The sequence below is a fragment of the Monodon monoceros genome, unplaced genomic scaffold (genome assembly GCF_005190385.1).
Source record: "Monodon monoceros isolate NGI ecotype Baffin Bay Population unplaced genomic scaffold, NGI_Narwhal_1 Super_Scaffold_8, whole genome shotgun sequence".
Lineage (NCBI taxonomy): Eukaryota > Metazoa > Chordata > Mammalia > Artiodactyla > Monodontidae > Monodon > Monodon monoceros.
The window spans coordinates 29,927,152-29,933,916 of NW_021703785.1; the positions used below are offsets into that span (position 1 = coordinate 29,927,152).

At 41.0% G+C, this 6,765-nt stretch overlaps 1 protein-coding gene across 9 annotated transcripts in view; it reads left to right on the forward strand.

Annotated features, from left to right (window-relative positions):
• Positions 1 to 6,765, forward strand: part of TBC1D4 (TBC1 domain family member 4) — a 244,517-nt gene that overhangs the window by 156,924 nt on the left and 80,828 nt on the right. The gene's annotated exons all lie outside the window — the stretch shown is intronic.

Consider the following 6,765-nt stretch of genomic DNA (forward strand, 5'->3'; position numbering starts at 1 on the left):
CTACTCTTCCTTGTGGTGTGCGGGCTTGTCCTTGCGGTGGCTTCTCTTGTTGCAGAGCATGTGCTCTAGGTGCATGGGCTTCAGCAGTTGTGGCTCGTGGGCTCAGTAGTTGTGGCTCATGGGCTCTAGAGCGCAGGCTCAGTAACTGTGGCATACGGGCTTAGTTGCTCCGCAGCACGTGGGATCTTCCCCGACCAGAGCTCTAACCCGTGTCCCCTGCATTGGCAGGTGGATTCTTAACCACTGTGCTACCAGGGAAGCCCCATGGTTGAACTTTTAATGTAAACCGTTTGTTTCCCCATCTGTAAAACAAGATAGTGGGGACGGGTGATTCCATAAGAGTGCCTTTAACTTTTAAATTCTGTGATTTTAAGACCACTGCATTATTCCAGTCGATTTTGACTCTAGACCTAGTGATAATTAGACCTCTTTTTTACTGTGTAAGGTTTACTTTAAAATAATAGTTTATATATTAAAGAATCACTGAAGTACTTTTGGATAAAAGTTAAAATGGTTTAAAAATCAGTTTTATTTCTTATTGAGATTGTCAGACAACGTCACCTTAAAAATGACAACAGAGACTGAGTGTTCTTCCAAAGTAACTGGGGCTGGAACATCTTCATGGGTTCTTAAATAATGGTGATTTTTTTCCTTAATGTAAATGAACTATTTCATGGCACGTATATATCTTCCAAAATCAAATCAGTCTTTTCTCAAAATGCTGAACTGATCTTAATAGTTTCTTAAGTAAAACAGAATTAGAAAGGAAATCTATCCGTCCCCTAATGGCATTTCTTTTCCTTACTGTCTCTCTTTGATTGAGACTAGTTTAAATGATTAATTCTTCTCATTTGGCAGGGTTTTTGCAATTTACTTGAAATGTTTCCTAGTATTTTTTCCTCAACTTTTTTTTACACCTTTTCCCTCTTTTTTGGGCTTATCAAAATCTTGCTGTGCCTACTATAATTATTATAAAAAGATTAATAATGAATCAAGCAGCCAAGCTCATGTCCATTGTGAAAGAATTTACCCAGTTATTATTTTTTGTTTTAAATATGTCTTAAGAGGCTTATTTTCATATTCATATTTGTATACATTTTTAAATGTTTGCTGAAGTTCATCTGTTTATCAATGAACTCTATGAAGAAAGAAGACATTGTATTATAGATTAATTTTCTCCTACCTTCATAATTAATAAGCCTTGGACACGTGATTATTTAAACAGCATAAGAAAGACAGGGGTACTCAAATTTAAAATGCTTCTTTTTAAAGAAAGCTAGAGAGTCTGTTCTTTAGCCCTGAACAATCAGTGTGTTTCCTGATTGCAGAGTCAGGAAATACTTTACTTTTGAAGCAATAACGGTTATTCCCGGGAAGTTTTATAATTGGCTGCACAGTGATAACATCGACTTGAACAAATGCAGCAAAATTACTGCTGGCTTATCTGGAATGAAAGAGAACTTCTTAAGTGCGACAGAGAGCTAATACTAAGGATTACCTCAGTTTGGCATATTCACTGCTCTTGGAGGACGACTCCAAATTTCTGCTTGCTTCCTGACCAAAGGTATCTTTCCTTTGTGCTTTTTCAGTATCCAGACTTCTTTCCCTTGGGTTTGCTTAGGACTTTAAACATCAGTGTGTGGTACTTGTAGAATTTATTTCCTTGTGAAGTCAGGTGAAGTGTAGTTTTTACAATACCATTGGATTTCTTGGAATGTGATAACTAATTATGATAATTAATTAATGAGAAACAACAGCCTGACATCCAGGAATCTAGTGGCAATTTTTCTTTTCTCTAGAGTGAGGAATTGCTTTAATGTCTGAATTTTGATACTTGAACTTATATTCTTTTAGTGAGATCACTGAAGGTGTAAGGACAGAATACTAGCTAAAGGTGGCCCTGTGCTTTTTCTAAATATCATGAGGCATTTGAAAAAAGCCCCATTTATTTTATCGCTTGTTGAAATTGGTTATTGTGTGTCAATGGAAGTGAATAATGTCGATGACTTACAATATTTCTGGCTTAATAATAGAGATGATTTTCCATCTTCTTTTATTTATTTATTTATTATTTTATTATTATTGTTTTTTTCTGCGGTATGCGGGCCTCTCACTCTTGTGGCCTCCTCTCCCATTGCAGAGCACAGGCTCCGGACGCGCAGGCTCAATGGCCGTGGCTCACGGGCCTAGCCGATCCGCGGCATGTGGGATCCTCCTGGACCGGGGCACAAAACCGTGTCCCCTGCATCGGCAGGCGGACTCTCAACCACTGCACCACCAGGGAAGCCCCCTTCCATCTTCTTTTAATGTACATTATTTTGTTCCTATATTGACATCAATGCTAAAATAAACCCATAGAAATTTGGATTTAGGTGAGATCTTGTTGAGCATCTTTCTCATCCCTTACTTTACTGGCAAGGAAACTCTAGAAAGCAGAATGACACAAATTCCTGGCAGATCAGGGGAGAGAGTAGAAATCTCTTAATTCCTGGGTAGAGGGATTATTAACTCCCTTTTCATTATTGTTATTTTGTGTTAAAATTATATGCTGCCATACAATAAAAACTTTGCCCTGAATTGGCATTGAATTTTCCTCAGACTCTGTGAGACGGAGGCAGATTCTAAGCAGTGGCATTATTCGTAGCCAGAGTACTAATAACCAGAGGACGAACCCCGAGCGTGTAGCTTGAGGTGTCTCCTAGCATCTGAAGACATTCTTGCAACACACATTCACTTCCTAGTTGGGATGAGCACTGAGCAGAGTGGAAAGCCTCAGCTCTCTATTCTGAGGAGTGCCAGATCTCTCTTGTGTTATCAACAGGAATTTACTAACCCCATCTCAATCCTGGAGAGCTTTCATCAGGGTTCTAGGTGGTTGTTCACTATTTGTATATTTTTGTTTGCTGACAACTGTCACTCAGTTTTTTCTGAGCACAGAATTCTCTCCCAGTGGTCATATGGAAGAACTCTAGTAAGACACAAAATCACAACTCAGTCTTTCACTTAGGAGCTTATAGCATTAACGGTAAAGAGAAAAGAAGACGTTGAAAGATGTGATACATGCAAGGAGTCAAATTCATTCAAAAACACATCTAAATCAAAATCTAAATATATGTCAGTTAACACTGTCCTATAGGAGAATAGTGTTTTCCCAAAATGTCTTGTGTATGTGCAAGTACTGGATAGAGATTTTTTTTTTTTTTTTAAACCCAAACTCCTGAATTGGTTTCAGGGAAGCATTTTTTTAAAAAATTTTTTATTTATTTATTTATTTTATTTTTGGCTGTGTTGGGTCTTCGTTTCTGTGCGAGGGCTTTCTCTAGTTGCGGCAAGCGGGGTCCACTCTTCATTGCAGTGTGCGGGCCTCTCACTATCACGGCCTCTCTTGTTGCGGAGCACAGGCTCCAGACGCACAGGCTCAGTAGTTGTGGCTCACGGGCCCAGTTGCTCCGTGGCATGTGGGATCCTCCCAGACCAGGGCTCGAACCCATGTCCCCTGCATTGGCAGGCAGATTCTCAACCACTGCACCACCAGGGAAGCCTCTGGATAGAGATTTTGTGTTTCTCTTGTGTTGCTTCTGACTGATCTCAAATAAATGTCTCAGAAAGTTTTCATGGTTCTCTGATAAGTCATTTTCCCACTGTGGATATTCTACTGTCCTTTCTTCATCAGTGTGTCCCTTCTGGTATGGGCTCTGAGTGTGTAGGCAGGGGCTGTATAATGTTAATTACATGTGTGTCTTCCACTTATAAGCAAAAACAGAGCTGAATGTTGTTAGATCAGTTTCACAGGCCAGCCTCTTTGCAGGTCATTGAAAGCTGCGTTTAGTCATGACCTAAGAGAAGATATTAAAGGCAACTAGAATCTATGTTTTATGGTGCAGTTAACAATTCAAATTATTGGAAGATTAAATTACCTACTCAGTTTAGTCAAGATGATAAGCTTTGCTTCTATGAACTGGGTCATTAACTGAATTATATTTAGCTATTGAGCTTCTACGTGTGGTCACAGGGAGATGTCCTGTGAGACCATAGGAATTCAGCCACTGATCAGTTCTTCACATGACAGCTCTCAATGAGAAAAAGTACAAACTTATAATATAGAGGAATTGATACAACTAAGGTCCAACTGACTTTATTTTCAGTCTTGATGGAATTAACCCTAATACTCATTAAAATATTTGTGACAAGATCAAAATTCTGCAGGTTCAAAAAAAATCCTACAGATAATATTTCTTATTCTGCACTCCATAGAGACACTTTGGAAATTTAGGTGCACTAGTGTTGTAAAATCAGATGAAGAGTATTTAATGAAATATGGTTAGTGAGGAAGGAGGGAGCCATCTGTTTTAGGGTTTTGCCTAACCCACTAGAATCATTGTACTTTTTTCAGGGTTGAATGTCTAGGTCAGTCTCCATAGCTTTGGCCCTTGTCAGACACTAAGGCAAAAATAAAATGACAGAGGTCTAAGGTTGTTGATCATGTGTTAGTACAAAGCATCTGACTTCCCTGGAGATATGTCAAATGTTCGGGGTGAGTCATTGAAACTATAGCATTTGGACTTTATTCTTTCATAGGAAATACTCTACTAGCAAGCTGAAAGTCTTGTGATTTTTAAACTGTGAATGTTCTGGCAGTATATCCCAAAGAATTATGTGAAAGAGAAGAAATTCTGGTTTTCGAATTGGTGCTAGAATATTTGAAGAAATACCTTGTATGTCTGAATGTGAAGCAACCCTGCATATAAGATGATCTCTCTTTTCCAAAGGTAGAAATTACCAAAAAATGTCTTTTCCCCGCAGTCCACATATTGAGGATCTACTTTGTACCAGGACTTACTCTAGGCTTTGGGGATACAAGGAAAAAATGTGGGAAAAGAGACAGAAATCACCACCCTCCTAGGGCTTACATTCTAGCAAATCAATTACACAGAATGTTAAAAGAGGTGAGTGCTATAGAGAGTAATAAAATGGGGGAAAATTCCAGGGGAATGCTGGCTGTGTCAGAGTGTGTCTCTGTGTGTATGTGTATGTGTGTTTTGGTTTAGGGGATGGATGCTGCCACAAGGTGACATTAGAGCATGGATTTAAACGAGATGAGGAGGGAGCCGTCCAGTTATCTGGGGGCGGACTTGGAGTTCAGAGACCTTGAGGGAGGAGTCTGCCTGGCATGTTCAAAGAGTAGCCAGGAAGCGAGTGGGGCTGGAGCAGAGTGAGTGAGAGAGGGTTGCTGGGAGGAGTAAGGTCAGAGGAAACGAGGTGAGAAGGAAAAGATGAAATCCAGGTTGACTGTGTAAAGGTCACATGGAGGATGTGTAGCCACAGTGCACATTTAATCTATATGTATGTCAAATGCAGAGGGCGAGGGCCCTGTAGGACATTGTAGGGATTTTTGTCTTTTACTCTTAATGAAATGGGGAGCTTGGAGGATTTGCAGGTGAGCAACATGACAAGTTTAAAAAGGATCCTTCCTACTTTTGAGAGTAGATTGAAGGGGGCAAGGAACACCAATTAAAAGATTATTGCAGAAAACCAGATGAGAGGATTTCCTTTTTTATGGCTAAATAATATTTATCACAGTTTCTTTATCCATTCGTCTTTTGACGGACACTTAGGTGGACTTAGATTGTTTCCATGTCTTGATTATTGTGAATAATGCTGTGATGAACATGAGGGTGCAGGTATGTTTTCGAGAGAGTGATTTTATTTCTCTTGAGTATATACCCAGAAGTGGAATTGCTGGATGATATGGTAGTTCTATTTTTAATATTTTAGGAACCTCCATACTGTTTTCCATAGTGACTGCACCAATTTACATTCCTACCAACAATGCACAAGGGTTTCCTTTTTCCCACATCCTCCCCCAGTACTTGCTATATCTTGTCTTTTTGATGATAATCATCCTGTCAAGTGTAAGGTGATATTTTATCGTGGTTTTCCCTGACAATTAGTGACCATTCACTTGTCGATGAATATTTGGGTTGTTTCCAGTTTTGGGGTATCGTGACTAAGGCATCTATGAATATATATTTTTTTTTTATTGCGGTACGCGGGCCTCTCACTGTTGTGGCCTCTCCCGTTGTGGAGCACAGGCTCCAGGCGCGCAGGCTCAGCGGCCATGGCTCACGGGCCCAGGCGCTCCGCGGCACGTGGGATCTTCCCGGACCGGGGCACGAACCCATGTCCCCAGCATCGGCAGGCGGACTCTCAACTACTGCGCCACCAGGGAAGCCCTGTGTACAAGTCTTTTTGTGGACATATGTTTTCAGGGCTTTCACCTAAATCTCTAGGAGTGGAATGACTGGGTTGTGAGATCTATGTTTAACTCCCAAGCAGCTGCCAAACTCCTGAGGTATCTGTGCCATTTTACATTTCTGCACACAGTGTATGAGAGTTCCTGTTGCTCCACATCCTGGCGGGTACTTGGACTTTCAAATTAATTAATTTTTGGCCGCATTGGGTCTTTGTTGCCGTGTGCAGGCTTTCTCTAGTTGCGGCAAGCGGGGGCTTCTCTTTGTTGCGGTGCGCGGGCTTCTCACTGCAGTGGCTTCTCTTGTTGCGGAGCACGGGCTGTAGGCGCGCTGGCTTCCATAGTCGTGGCTCGCAGACTCAGTAGTTGTGGCGCATGGGCTTAGTTGCTCTGCAGCATGTGGGATCTTCCTGGACCAGGGCTCGAACCCATGTCCCCTGAGTTGGCAGGCGGATTCTTAACCACTGCGCCACCAGGGAAGCCCCACTTGGACTTTTTTTTTTTTTTTTTTTTTT